General features: G+C 45.8%; 1 protein-coding gene across 1 annotated transcript in view; it reads right to left on the bottom strand.

Moving 5' to 3' along the window:
• The window catches only part of LOC126531212 (monocarboxylate transporter 13-like), an 85,692-nt gene that overhangs the window by 23,246 nt on the left and 46,871 nt on the right, over positions 1–15,575 (bottom strand). The gene's annotated exons all lie outside the window — the stretch shown is intronic.

Genomic DNA, 15,575 nt, shown 5'->3' with positions numbered 1-15,575 from the left:
TGCCCACATCAGGTGGCCAGGCTCAGAAACTTAGTTCCCTTGCACGACAGAAAAGCAGAAGGTGCGCTGACACACGACACACCCACCTTTCTAATGTAATCTGCTTCAATTACCTCCCTAACATCCTGGTTCTTATTTTTGGCTACTATCTTACACGTGTTGAACGAGGGTTTGCACGGTTTCTTGTTCTTAATTCCACAGTCATGATAATGCACAGAAAGATTCCCATCGCGGTAGGTCCCCACCTTCCTGCCGTTTTATGGAAGTATTTCATTCAGACACCTTCTAGTCTGACCGGTATAGCTGGAACCACACGATAAGGGAACTTCATATACCACGCCAGACAGACATATTACAAAAGGATCACGATGTCTGACAGCGCACGGCTCTTTCTTTTCCTGGAAAGGATAAGTCATTTCGAAAAGTTTCCGTAGCTTCTCAGGGGCGGATAGCACTACTCTGACGTTGCTACGATTTCCTCTCTTTTTTAGGCGGTGTTACGTGACTGCATGAACAGCAGGTTGCCACTATCCCTCAAGAGGAAAGTGTATAACAGCTGTGTCTTACCAGTACTCACCTACGGGGCAGAAACCTGGAAGCTTACGAAAAGGGTTCTGCTGAAATTGAGGACGACGCAACGAGCCATGGAAAGAAGAATGATAGGTGTAACGTTAAGGGATAAGAAAAGAGCAGATTGGGTGAGGAAACAAACGCGGGTAAATGACATCTTAGTTGAAATCAAGAAAAAGAAATGGGCATGGGCCGGACATGTAATGAGGAGGGAAGATAACCGATGGTCATTAAGGGTTACGGACTGGATTCCAAGGGAAGGGAAGCGTAGTAGGGGGCGGCAGAAAGTTAGGTGGGCGGATGACATTAAGACGTTTGCAGGGACAACATGGCCACAATTAGTACATACCGGGGTAGTTGGAGAAGTATGGGAGAGGCCTTTGCCCTGCAGTGGGCGTAACTAGGCTGATGATGATGATGACGTGACTGCGCTTCTCACATATTCGCGTGAACGAAACTTCCTCTAGACACCTGGAAAATATTGGCAAGATTTATTGGGCGTATAGTTACGAAAACTATTACTGTAACCTGGTCTCTGGATAACAGTTGCTCTAACCATTTGCGCACTTTTTAATGACACCTGTCATCAAACAAACGTTAAATACGTATTCTAAGATCGTAGTTATAAGCAACATGTTTAATGGGAAGCACCTGTAAAGCATTAACATCCATTTATTTACTATTCTTCAATGACAACAGAGAACTTTAAATTGCATTCATGTCTGTCGGGAATAAGAGAGTGCAATTTCTGTTTTAAGAGCTGAGGTATTCTACAGAAGACGGTTTATAAGCTCTAGTAGCCAGAGAGATAAGTCATTAAGGGAATTGGCCATCTTTGTTTCGTCAAGCATTTCCGTGTTTGCCGGAAGTTTTATATCTTGAGTGGCTGGCGACGAGTGAGTTAAAGCACAATTCATTCGCTTCCGCACGTGATCACTTCTTTTCGAAGTGCTAGCATTAAATAGCTTATGCACATAATCTTTTCTTTTTTCTTGCACGGCAAAAGGAGGCGGTAGCGTTATTTCTGCAGGTTATTAAATTTTGAAAGATCGTCGGGCCACGTACTGTCCAGAAGGCACCGATTGAGGGCATCTTGCTGGTTTGTCATTTTCAGGCGCCTCTCCTTCTCTAGGCAATAGCTATAACGCAGATTGTTCTTAAAAGCGAAACAAAATTCCTTTAGATCAGTCGAGTGGTTTTCCAAGAAGTGAATTTATGTGTTTTACGTGCATACTTCATTAAGTACGTATATAAGCAGCTAAATATTCAACTTAGGTGCCGCACCTTCCTGAAAGAATATAGTGCTGACGTTGAACGATATTTAGTGAGCTGTCTTGTGAAAGACAGCGAAAGAATGGCACGCGCGCAAAAAGCAGAACTTCACTCCCAGGAGTCAGGGCAGCGTTATTGTGGAATGCCACCGGTGAAAGTTACTCGACGAGGCGTCACTATCAACGGCTTGGGTCAATAGCCGTTGTGAGTACCTCGCTTAGGGAAGCGATTTCTCAAGGCAACCACTCTAGGCCTCTTAGCCTTGCTGGCTTGCGATATCTGGCATATCCAACATGTGTTCGACACATGCCGGACGACAAACAAACACGAGGCCCCCTCAGATGCCCGTTCGATATCCGCAAGCTTGCGTTTGATACCGGCCGTGAAAAGACAAAGGCAACCGTGTAGGTGGACGTTGTACCAGATGACGTAGTCGCCCAATTCGTAGAAATGCTTAGTTAATTTGCCTGAGCAGCTAAATATTGTGCACCTAGACAACACCTCTATGCATGCGGAGCAGTTCAACCTCCGTTAAACCCAAATTGGTGCCGTGCGACAAGGTGCAGGGCTGAACGCTTCAAACGCGATACTCGGGGTGCGTGGCTACCGGTGGGCGCTGGGGACACCGAGCGTTGCGCTGCTGAGCTCGAGGTCAAGGGTTCGATCCTGGCCGGGGTGTCCGTATTACGATTGGGGTGGAATGTAAGAACGCTCGTGTACCGTGCATTGGGTGCACGTTAAAGAACCCCAGGTGGTCAAAATTATTCCGGAGCGACCCACAACGGCGTGTCTCACAATCAGATTGTGGTTTTGGCAGGTGAAGGTCCAGAGTATATTTTTTTCTGGGAGCGGGAGGGGGGCGCTCAGCTGATGCATTGTGGTATATACGATGAAAATAAGAGCCCATGTGACGTATTGTGACTGCATTTCGTTAACTGCCATTAGTGCTGAAAAAAAAAAATGGCGCGTTGTGTGAGACGTAGTGTTGCGTATTATCACCTACGACGAAAAAAAAATGTTGCACTTTTTAAATGCAAGTAGATGATGCGGAAATCCAGATTAAAAAGTGAAGACGAAGAACCGCTATATAATATTAAGCCTGTATCCATCTTCTCAAGAACACAAAGGGCGCTTTTATCTGAACGAACTGGAGAAATTGACTCAATATCGACTCGGGAGAAATTGCTGGTGTGAGCATGTGTCCTTACAATTCGGTCGAGCTTGCGCTTTCTTCAGACAGACCGGTTGACAATACGAACCGACTTGGAAAGGTATTGCCACTAGGATTTCATTGGCGTGTGAAGAGGCTAACGTCGTAGCTCATTTCAGGTGGCCAGACGCAGTAAAAAACGAATGAAAAAATAACAAAGTTTTAATAAACGAACCAACGAAAAAATAACTTATTAACCCGCCGTGGTGGCTTAGTGGCTATGGCACTGCGCTACTAAACCTGAAAGCGCAGGATCGAATCTCGGCGGCGCAGGCCGTACTCCGATGCGGACGATATGCAAACGCCTTTAACCTGCATTGGGTGCACGTTAAAAACACCCAGGTGGTCAAAATTAATCCGATGTCCCTCACTACGGCGTGCCTCATAATCCAGTCGTAGATTTTGTCACGTAAAATCCCAGAATTTATTTTTTAATAATTGGAAAACGTCAGTCAGCAGCACTATGAACGGTCACGGCACCTATACGTCTTGAATATTTGGGAGCCGACTCGCCACAATTTTTAATCTATTTTAGCAGTTGGGCGCGTTGGTGCATAACCATTATAGAGGTACTGTGGCGCAAAGTAGACGCCAGAAAAAGAAGTGGGAACAGAAAGAGCGCCAACTTGCAACTAAATTTGTTTCAGGAGGCAACACCTAATATAGAAGCACGGCACGTGCAAACGAGCTATCGCAGAGCAGAATACAAAAAAAAAAAAAAAACTGAAACTCGCACTTATGAAAAGAGACGGAAGCAACAGCGATGCAAGAATCCCTTTTTTCTTTGTTGTTTGTGTAATGGGCTGCCTGTAACTCTCGAGTGACCGCATACCGGCCTCTTCCTATCACGCGCTGTGTCCCCAAACTGTGGCACGCAAGCACGCTGTCGCGCGAGGCACATCGGATAAGCAGGTGTGGCCTTGTGCCGATAAGTGTGACAATATACTCCTCATCTTGGGCCGATATTTAGGACCAGGAAGTACAGTTGCACAGTGGCTCAAATATTTTGCAAATGATAAGATATTGGAACTCTGCAGCTTTTTTCAGCGAGTAAGGTTGTTCGTATAAGTAGCAATAGTGTTAATGCGTTGGATTAGGCAACGTCAATTTGAGAGCCAGCCTGCAATGACGCTTTTATTCACGCCTGCATCGCACAGCGCTCTTGTTACTCTCTTGTTTTTTCTGTAAAAACTACAACGTCAGCAAAAAAAAAGTAAGAAAGCGACAGAAAGAGACTGCAGAGATTATTTGGCATGAGTGCGATTCAGAATGCTACGGGCACATGTTCAAAATTTGCTGTCAACATCATTTCGCTGTAGATCCTGGCTGTGTTAAATGTAGCCTTCCTCATGTCATCCGACAAGACGGAAAGAGTTCAGTGTTTGATGAACAAGTCTATCACTGATGACATCAGGCACAACATCCGTAGAGAGGCTAAACTAAAGCCGAATGTCCCTGAGGAATTCGCTCTTTGGATAACGAACAACACGTACGCGAATTCATTGCTGCAGCACCTACATTAAAAGGCCTGCATACATTCATTTGGTGCTTCTTCCTAATTTACTTCCTACACATGCTTTGCGGTAACTCCACCGAATAAACTAATGGGTAGGAAAATGTTTATCACCTTATTCTTGTTTTCAGATTTCCCCTTAACTTCTATGGCTGCCCCTCGACACTGTTCGTTTTCAAAGGCTTACCTAGCTCTACGACAGCGTTTCAAGAATAACAAATGAGTCTAATGCACAGCTTGTGTTTTGAACCTCAGCTTTTCTTGAACTTTCCCCAGTAGCATTTCTTTGTGTTGTGGCTGCGTCATTGTTCAAACACTTCAAGAAATATGGAATGCGAGCTGATACTCGCATTAGAGGTAAGGCTAGTCAGTAAGTGAGTTAAGATGTAGGTGCTGCCGTATGTCCACCGCATTTTGCACAAACTAAAAAGGCCGGTGGGTGAATGAGATGTGCCTGTGGTGTACGGTCCACCTTCCCAACATTGCTTATGCGTGAGAATCAGTTGAGGTAATTGCACAAAACTATAGTGCACAACGAAAAACTCTAAGCTGTTTGTGCCGTGTACCGTCGTTGTCGTTTACAACATCCGCGTGAGCTGTGACCGTGCGCATCCTGCATCCCGAGTCGTTGTCAACGGTAATTTCAATTAGTTCCTTTTTTCCGAAAAATGAAATAGAACTGGACAAGTAACATTTCATTTCATCTTATAATACAATACCAGGATGTTTTTGTAATGAGTAGTTGAGCACTAGTGACAGAATTTAAGTGAGGGGTGCTTCCGTCATCGGACAAGTTCTTGAATGCCCCGGGGGAGTCAAATCATGTCCTCTATTTACCTCGATTTCTCCATTATTAAGGCCCTGTTCGATATAATATTGATGCCATAGCGATTCTCGAGCACTAATCTATCCCTTTAGTTTGACTTAGTATTTCCCTTTAGTATCACTTTAAATTGCCTGGATTTCTGTTTTCGTCTCTCTCTATGTTTGAGCATGCAGCATAAAAATAAAGTTGGTGGGCGAATATGCTGTGTACCCGCTGCGACAGTACGGTGAGAGATTGCAACTCTGAACAGGTGTTTACTTCGTGAGTGGTCGTTTAGACTTTGTCGCAAGGCACCCTATCATTAAATTTCATGTGAACACGTTATTACATTTGTAAGCAGGAAATGCTTTTAGCTCCGGTTGTCGGCGATATTCAAGTGACCTTGAGCCAAAAGCCAGAACCGTTATCCCGGAACTCAAATGAGAACATCCGGACAACTTACGAGAACAAAACGAAATCACCCGGGCAACCAGCAAAAAAAAAAAAAAAAAAAAAAAAAAAGCGGTCCCTGTCCCCATACCCTATGTACAGCACCGCATTACATACGCTAGTTACAGCCCAAAGAAGTTACAAAAATATTGCTTCCGAGTTCTTCCTAACGTTTATTCACAATATCCCTCAAGCTGTAACTTCTAGTAGGCTGCAGTCTTATTTGTCATTTCCAATAGCGACGTTCAAAAGGAAGATACAAGGCACCATAAACTTGATATAGTTTGTAAATAAATATTAGTATGAAACTGAGTGAAATTCATTGTCATCTTCTGGCGCTGAGACAGGGCTGCTTGTTCAACGCCAGCGGCAATGGCGTACCAACTATTTCTCGAATGGGGGGCAAATCGCAAACGATCTGGCCTCTCCCTCTCCCTCCCTCCCTCCCTCCCTCCCCCTCCCTCCCCCCTCTCTCTCTTATATATGTATAACGAATTACTACTGCGAAGTGTTGCACTTTCGCTCGAGAGGCGAAGCATCGATTGCGATAGCAAATTACAAATTAGTAGAAAGCCATATTAAGTAAGAACAGTAGTTTTATCTGCCGTATATATGGCATCTCGGTCGATGAAGGAACGCCCCAATGGCAGGCGCATCCCGCGACCACCGAAACGCATCGGAGTTCCCCTGGCGTGTTTGGCATTAAATCTTCGCGAAATCGAAATTTCCCTGATGTCTACAATGCTCCGAGTCGACTCTACATGTGGTCCTAGAGATGGCCTTTATTTCACCATTATCAAACATTTCTACAAAGCCTTCATAGAATTCAGCTGTTCTACTTTGACATTTGTTTTGTACCGCCGGCACGACACAGTCATATGGTTCAGATATATTCACTTCCTGCAAGCGTTGGCGCTTAACCCAGTAGGTAAAACACTCGGCTTCTGACCTGGGGTCGTAGGTTCGAAACTCGCCACCGCCAACGTTTCCCCTTTCGAAATTATTTTGTTTTGTACATCATTTACTTTAAAGCGATCCGTCTTACGCGATAGATGGATGGAGGGACGGGTTTCTTGTCGGGTAGGCATATAAATGCTGACGTACTTAAAAATATGACACCAACGCTTTGCAAACCTCTTCCGTTACGTGTCACTTTTTCTGCATCAGTCTAGTGACACCAGGGCAACTCACGCGACAAGCGTAAACACGCCCAAGCAGCCTCGGTGCAACTGCAGAAAGTCAGCCCACGTTCCGTAGTATTACTGTTCGCAGTTCGTGCCGCTATTTAGAACAGCGGCATGGTTGCAAGAAAATTGTGCAGCTTCGCACCGTATGCAGAACGGCGGAAAAGGATGTTTGACGCGTCCAACATCGCCATGAAACTTTAGTACATGGTAAACGCGCTTTATCGGCAACTTCTTTCCTCAATAAGAGACATAACTGCCGCTAAAAGACGTACACGAGAACACAGAACGAATGAAAACAATCACAATGACACAGGGGGTACGAAATGAATGTTTTGCTTTGCATCATTTCAGAGGCAATTACGTCTCACGGCAAGTACCAACTAGTCGTATATTGTATCGATGCCTGTATGTGCCCATGCGTTATACGTTATCACAGTGAGAAGCTTCTTTTGTCATCTATGCGTGAGGTGCCAGTCCACACATTTCAAGATTTGCCCGCACATTAACAAAGCACGCCCCCCACTTCCTTCAAATTTAAATTCAGTGCATCATTTAGTTCTCTGAGGTCACCGGGAAAGCACTGATACAACCTTTTCGAGCGGTTAAACCAGACGACCTTTCGTAGTATACAACGCGTGTGTGACGTTAGCGCACGAGCCGCAATATGTCCCACAGCTCTAAGCTCTACAAGTACTGTGGTCGTAAGAGATTGTCACTCTGACAAGTCGGCAGCACTCGCGTGAAACATGTTGTAAGTCCCCAGGAACGTTAAGCACCGAACACCTTGGCATTCTGTCCTCCACTGAATTTTACATTCTTTATCTAACTATTCTTTAAATATTTAACTATTTTACATTATTTATCTAACACAGGTGCTTGCACAATATCAATGCCATTTTAGTGCATTTTCTTTTTTGCACTGCCTTACACATTGTTTTCGACGGATCAGCTCACGTGCACACGAAAGTCTTGACACGTCACGTTGAAATGCTTCATCATTATTGGAAAGTTTGGAGTAGGCGCTACGGTGGAGCAATTGCCGACAGCAACTGCAAGGCTAATCCCACTAGTAGCCTACGACCACTCAACTTAACTAGGTGTAAGGAAGATGACGAGTAGTTTCACAGCATCGTTCAATTGTAAGTTGGCGCTCATGGTGTTCCGTGTTCCTGCTTTGCTGTGTCTTTTGCGCTGGCTTAATTAAGTCAGCGCAAACTTTTAGGCGACGCCACGCCACAGTGCGCACGAAACGAGCGTCACTTGCTGCAGTAGTCTTTCCAATCATGCTGTCATAGAAGAAGCCGGGTTTCTATCATGACGCGTTGTACGAACGTTCACGAAGAGGAAGCGATTTCTGATACAGAAGCAAAGTTGTAACGAATACAAAGCCGCCACCCAGTACGCTGTACTTACAGAGTGCCATTGTAACAGGCGGAGTACTTTGCAAGACCCATAGTTTCTTCTTGGAGGAAGTAATAGCAGTCTGACTGTCCTATCTATAGCAGTTTACCCACCTGCCGGGCGTACGCGATTATTCGCATATAATATTTCAGTGGAATTAGCTGTTCCTCGCAGAGCCGCAACAAATTAGGCGTTTTTCTTGCCGTGGTTATTTACATACGCGTATGCTCTCACGGTGCTTTGTTTTATTTTGTAGCTATTTATTGTTTCTCGCACGTGACACCATGAGATGGCTCATCGTTGCGATTTCCGGTGAAGACAGTTACGCCGAATTCAGATAAAAACGAACCAGCATGCGCCTTGGCTGCACCGAATATGTCCACGGTAGGCCATCATTCGCTAACATTCCCAGGAAAACCCCCTAAAGGTATTACACACTGTGGCAATCATTGCCAACTTGACCCTCTGCCCAACAGCTCACATCGTAAGCTCTTTACGCGAGCATTCCACACTCGGGAAGCGCTTGCGTCAGTTCTCTACCGCCATCCTCTAGGATCAAAAGAAGGCCAAGGTGCTTTTCAGGTGTGGTCCTCGTGCAGAAGTCACTTCCCGGTATCGCTTAGGGTAAGACAAGTACGTGGGAGGTTCAGTGCTGCAGCCGGGGGCGCCATATCGCGCCACCGCTATTGGTCTTCCGCGCGGGCCAGTATCTCGAGAGGGGGGGGGGGGGGGGCTCTTGTCACCCCTTTTTGTCATCTCTCTATCTCGCCAGAGAAAGGCAAACTGCGAAACACAGTAGCACACGGAAACACGTTCAACCACGTTCATTTCTCGCACTGTGAGCCACTTAAATGTAAGCCCTACTGTTTGCTTTGGATCTCGGCGCTAATGGACTAGCAGCCCAGTTTCTTTTCGCCGATGACTGCAGATAGCGCACAACGACGATCGTTATTGGCGCCTGCCTCATAGATAAGCTGGCAGTCCTCTCAAGGTGCACGTGAGTGCTTCTTTGACATGGCCATCAATGATGACTCCGCTTCCAAGGAAATATCATGAACTTAACTCGCTGCTATTATTGCAGTTGCGTGCTTACGACACAATGTGCAAACCCAACTGGCTGCGTAATAAGAGCTCTTGACGGCATGGCTCATTTGTACGAAACATTGAGCCTGTATGTAGTGCCCTAGCGTGCTAGAAAAATGCACAGTGAGGCGAAAAGAACAACAACAAAAAAGACCGTTGCGTTGTAGTGCTTTGCGCTTCATTTAAGAGACAATGTTTATGGGTCGACAAGTACAGATCAAGTTTATTTTTTTCTCACCATGTGTCACAGCGCTACGTGAGGCCCATTCGTAGTGATCGCGCTGTGCGTAACCATAAATGTGCGCACTTGCCAGTGGATTTCAGCAAAGTTGAACAGACATCAGTGAAGCTCCGCACATGGCCTGGCAGAATGTCGCTGTCACTTAAGGATTTCGCAATCACCGAAAAATTTTCGTTCACTCCGTATTCGATGCTCAACATGCCATAGGAAGCAACTTTGCGTTCCGAAAGTTTAACGGTCAATGTCAAATGTATTCATCCCTGCAATTCCTGGCCTTGAATCACTCGTAAATACCAATATTCGGTACTACGCGTGCTTTCCGTGCGACATCTATATGTGATAGCAGTCAGTCTGCGTATGCTTATTATACCTAAATGCTTCTACAGTACCTTAGAAATACACGCGCGCACACACGCAGGCACCTTAGCAAGAAATAGAAAGCAACACAACGCTTGGAAATCTGACGCAAATAGTACAGCGCTTCTACATCATTAGCATAAATGGGCTGTGTACTCATGTCCTTCGTATATCAACAATGAAACATGTATGAGCTGCTCTTGACTTCTCTTTCGTCAAATGACGCTGCCATTCCCTTTCAGAGAAAGGACATAGAGATACGGTGTTACGAACAACACATTCGATCCTGGAGCCTTGGTTGTGGCCTATATTAGGCATTATGTACGTCGCGTTGTAAAGTAAGTTCTTTCTTCGCCGTGCTTCCCTGTGAAACGACGGAATACGCAAATATCATGCAGTAAGTCTGACAACTTACCTCACTCACTTACCTCACTCACCCGCTGACACTGTATGCGCGCAACAGCGTGACGGCTTTGTGAGACTGAGGGCTGTGTCAAGCTGGTTGGACAAAGAGGTAAGCTTATAGCTAGGCCGTTTGCATCGAGTCCATTATGCGCTGAAGTATTTTGCGAGGCCTCGTTGTTTGTCCTTGTCGCGCGTGGAGATCTCGTCTTCAAATCCTTGAGCCCAATTGGGCACTGACAGAAATTTCGCCGGGGGATAAACGCGTATCGAGGCGTTTCTTGTATCTGCAACATACGAGCTTGCCGAGAGTGAACTCGACGTGCTACTCGCACATTGAACTCGCAGCTGTGGTTGCACCCCGCATTGGCAATCTGTAGGCATTTAGTATGTGTGCGCGGGTTGGGTTACTCCACACAGCTAGCCTTGCATGCTGTTGGATATTTCGCTCTTGGCCGTCCTTCATACCAAATGGACGACCAGAGCAGAGTTCATTGCTACTGGCCTGCGAAAGCAGACTCCTCTAAAAGACGACGAAGTAAACTAGTGACTTCTATTATTTTTAATGTGAATAGCATTGTTTTCCTACTTCAGGCGCCTTGAACCAGTCCGTCCGTCCGTCCATCCACCCATCCATCATTGCATTGTCATCATTCCAGCTTTTGCCGTTATCATCGCGCCAGCGTCGTTACACAGTCATCGTTATGTCGTCGTCATCACGCTGTGGTTTTTTCACTGTCATCACATCAGTAACATCGTCCTATTGTCGTGATGCCGTCGTGGTCGTCATACCATCGTCGTCATACATCACTCGTCGTTCCACCGACGTCTATCTTCCTTCTTCGTTGTATTGTAGTCATACTATCGTCAGTCAATCGTGATTATAGTGCCCTTGTCCTGCCGTCATCATCAATCGCCATCATGCCTCTATTGTCAGCCCGTCGTCGTGACACCGCTGTGGTCGTGCCATCACCGTCACTCAAGCTACGTCATCCAACTCTCGTCATGCTGTCGTCGTCACGCCATTGTCATCATACACTCGTCGCCATCCCATTGTACTCATGCCGTGGTCTCGCCATCGTCATCACTACGTCCTCATACCTTTGTTGTCATGCCAGTGTCGTCAAGCTGTCATTCCACCATCGTCATCACTTCAGTATTGTGCGCACTTCCGTTGTCGCCATGCCTTCGTCGTCATACCACCTTCGTCGATCCGTCGACGTCAATCCTTGTTCCTCATTCGATCGTATTTATGATGCCAACATTCAATCATGAATATGCCGTCGTTGTCATGCCATCGTCCTCACACAAACGCTATCATGCATCCGTTTTCATACCGTCTTCGCCATGCCGTTTTGGTCGTGCGATAGTCGTTATTCTCGATTCATTGTCCGGTTGTCGTCACGCTGTCGTCGTCACGTCATTGTCATCTCATTCTCCTCGAGTCGTCGTCGTCGCATTCTAGTCGTTATACGCCTTTGTTCCATTGATATTCCTCTTCTTCATTACATCGCCTGTGCGCCGGCATCGCACGGCCGTTGTCATGCCTCCACGCTAATGGGTGACCTTGGCAAGCGAGTGCCGCAGCAAAGTGGGATGATATCGAAGTATTTGTCATATAGCCCAATCAACGAAAGTCTCAGAATTACCCACTGCATCGCTACATTGCTCGATAGCTATTCGCATCACCGTCGACAGCCGGCGTGATACGAGTTCTTTTGCTTTTGTGCAGCTGTACGTAGCTGATAAAGATAAGCTCTTGAGTACTAGTGGCGTCGGTAGCCACATCGTCATGTTTTTCTTGTCAGAATTAGTGTCCAGAAAAGGATGCGCTGTTTGCTCTACTTTATGCCGGCTTATTTCTATGTCAGAACTGCTAAGTAATGTGTGCCTGAGTTATACGTTGAGCACGCAAGCACTTAACATTTTTTTCTTCATTTATATCGGGTTCGAGGGCTTTTCCTCGTTGTGGTGGTTTCACACGGTAGGAAGGCATGAATAACTTGGATATGTACAGTCGTCATCAATACGAAAGGGAGAACGATTTTTTTTTAACAATAACTCGTGATGCGTGGGTTCAAATTTAGTTTACAATTACTTGATACATAACGGTTAGTTTACTGTTCAAGATTCAGTCTCCATAAATACTTATGAAGAACACGTGTGGTTAGCACCTATGGGCGTCTGAAAAAAAAACGGTGTTCCCTTTCATATTACCGACGACTGCACGTCCCAATTTTCACTCGCAGCTCTTCACTGTAAAATGTTCGCTGGCACCAAGAAGCTATCCCGCAGAGCTCACACATAAACAGCGTTTCTGCCCCATTTCATTTCTGAGAAGGTCTTGAATTGGGCACTTTATTGTGCACCTTTTCTTCGTTTTGTCCTGCAGTCCCTTCATTCCTCTTCGGTCTGCCTAGTGACAGCAACTTATCTTTGTACGCTTCTTATCGGGAGCGCGAAAACACTCCAGATTGAGGAAGAGCTACATAATAGCAATAATGTCGACCCACAAATGATACAGGGCTGCTGGTGGCCAGTACACACGCCTGAAGGCCTGTTTGCCAATTGAGGAGTTTGCTATCAGCCGGTTCAAAGGAATGCGCATGAAATGACGCTAGTTTACACTGCTGCAAAGCTTAGGTTAAGTCAGAATACAAACTCTCCCCGGCTACCTCTAAGCGGGCTACAAACGCGTGCCATTGTGTACATATGTGCCTCTAATCAACGAAGCTCTTACACATCGAAGCCGGTCACTGCAGATGGGGGACCGCTGTTTGAAGAAACTCTTTGACGCCGGCTTGTAGCCATGGGCATGTGCCATTCGGTCTGTGCTGGTCCTCAATCAACCTCTTTGATGCCAACTTGGGTTACTGGGTATGTGCAGCTCCTCAATTAATGTATTTTATGCTAACTTCGATAGCTATAGGCATGTGCTACTCGTAATGTGCCGCTCTACAATGACGAAAAGGATCCCTTAAATATGTCGATGCAGAGCGGAATCGAACCTACGTTGCAAGGGCTCCTCAAGGACAGCAACCCGAAGCATTAGCAGGCTGCGCCGCAAATGAACGTATTATACAGGGGTTGGATTCTAACTTGTCAAGTGTCCGTTTAAACCCACCTAGTGGTAGGACCCAGGAATACCATTACAAAGAGCTCCGTCAAGCCAGTGCGGTTTCTTTTCGCTAGTGCCCCCACGTATATTTCCATTCGATACTATATCGTGGTACAATGACTGAGCATACCTCTCGGGGGGCCTGAACCTTTGTCAAGTAAACTAGTTCTCACTTTTTGTTCAGGCAGGCATCTCTCCATTCCTTCGTGGAAAATAAACCTAATATAATACACAAACGAATTCGTGTACTGAGAGATTGGAAAATGATATGGAAAAGGCAGGAACGTTGACCGCAAAACCACCCATTCGTTTTGCTCTTCTCTACACTGGGTGAGTGGTAAGAGAACGCAAAAAGAATGAAAAGGAGAGCGGAGAAGTGAAGTACTGACACATAAAGAGAAAGAGAGAGGAAAAAGGAATACAAATGCAGGGAATAGGCCATTATTGCGGTCACCGATATCAGCAAGAAGGATGCCGCCTTTGCTGGTGCAGACAATGGTGTCGAATGTTTTAGCCAAAGGTAAAAATAAACGCTTCAATTACCAATCAGTGCTCGCGCTCTCTCTCACTCTTCCACGTCTTTTGTGCTGTCTTCACTACAAGAAAGCAAGACTATAACAAAGAATGCAGCACAGCCACTGGAATAGAAGAAAGGAAGAAAATATCCGGGATTCTCATTAAATCGGAGAACGTTACAAAACTCTCGAACAAAGAAAGAGCGTGTCTGTGGTTTGATCCGTGAATGCACAGACAACAAAGTCACCGACAGATTACCACACCACAAATGCCAGCCCAGTTCAGTTACATTCAGGTAAAGCATAATTACGCGATGAACCTCGTACAGATATGCACGGCGACCATTATATGAATATTCATTGACGGTGGCGCACAGCGGAAGTTGAAAAATAATATTCTGGGGTATTACGTGCCAAAACTATGATCTGATTATGAGGCACGCTATAGTGGGGGACGCCAGAAAATTTTTACCACCTTGGCATCTTGAACGTGCACCCAATGTACATCACACGGGTGTTTTTGCATTTCGCTACCATCGAAATGTGCCCGCCGCTGCCTTGATTTGATCCTGCGACCTCGTGCTTAGACACGTAACGCCGTAGCCACTAAGCCTCCACGGCTGTCCAAGGCCATCCTCGCTCTTGCCAATCTCGAGGCCCAGAAGGGCCTCCTGGACCAAGCTGGGCGGATCGCGGTGGCCACTGGAGTCTTGGAATAGGGGACCCACCCTGCACCGCTCCCTTTCGCCCATTTTTTCCTTCATCAATAAATGTTTATTCCTCCTCCTCCTCCATGGCGGATTAGCTAGAACGGCGTGCGCTTTTCTAATAGGGCATTCCACAATCAAGTAATCAAGGGTTTCGAAGGATCTGCAGAACGCAAATGACGAGATTTCGGCGTGTTCTTGTTGGTGCTAGTAGTTCAAATGTCATTGCGCATCCAACTTGTATCTGCAGCAGTAGGAACATCTTAGCAAAAGGAGGCACACCTCGGGCGTGGACTGGAGAAGAGAATAATTTGGTGGATACAAGGCTGGGCGGGTTGCTGCCTGAGCAGATACTGGCGAATCAACACACGTGTTTCGTCAAAGGCACACTGGTAAAAATGAACGCTTCTAAAAGTAAAATTCAATCGCAGCTGATGTTATGAACATTTCATACGCCGTAGTCTGATAGATGTGACAAAAGGAAGTACGACTGGAGGGAAACACAGCACACATTCATTGCTTAAACACGCAGTCTGTCGGAAATACAATACATTGGGTCATTCCAAACCAAATCAACCAGTGTTTTTTTTCGACCATCACAGATATAGTTGAACAAATTTCCACTTGTTTGTTCAAAGTTCAAAACTCATTCCTCCCGTTTATTTTCCATCCCATAAATTTTTTGAATTTTTGTGAAAATTTATTTTTCTTGCCCAGCTGAGCCAGAAGGCATCAATATTTTTT

Source organism: Dermacentor andersoni, chromosome 5 (genome assembly GCF_023375885.2).
Source record: "Dermacentor andersoni chromosome 5, qqDerAnde1_hic_scaffold, whole genome shotgun sequence".
NCBI classification, from domain to species: Eukaryota; Metazoa; Arthropoda; class Arachnida; order Ixodida; family Ixodidae; genus Dermacentor; species Dermacentor andersoni.
The sequence above is the reverse complement of the archived record's forward strand: the minus strand, read 5'-3'. Positions and strand labels throughout refer to the sequence as shown.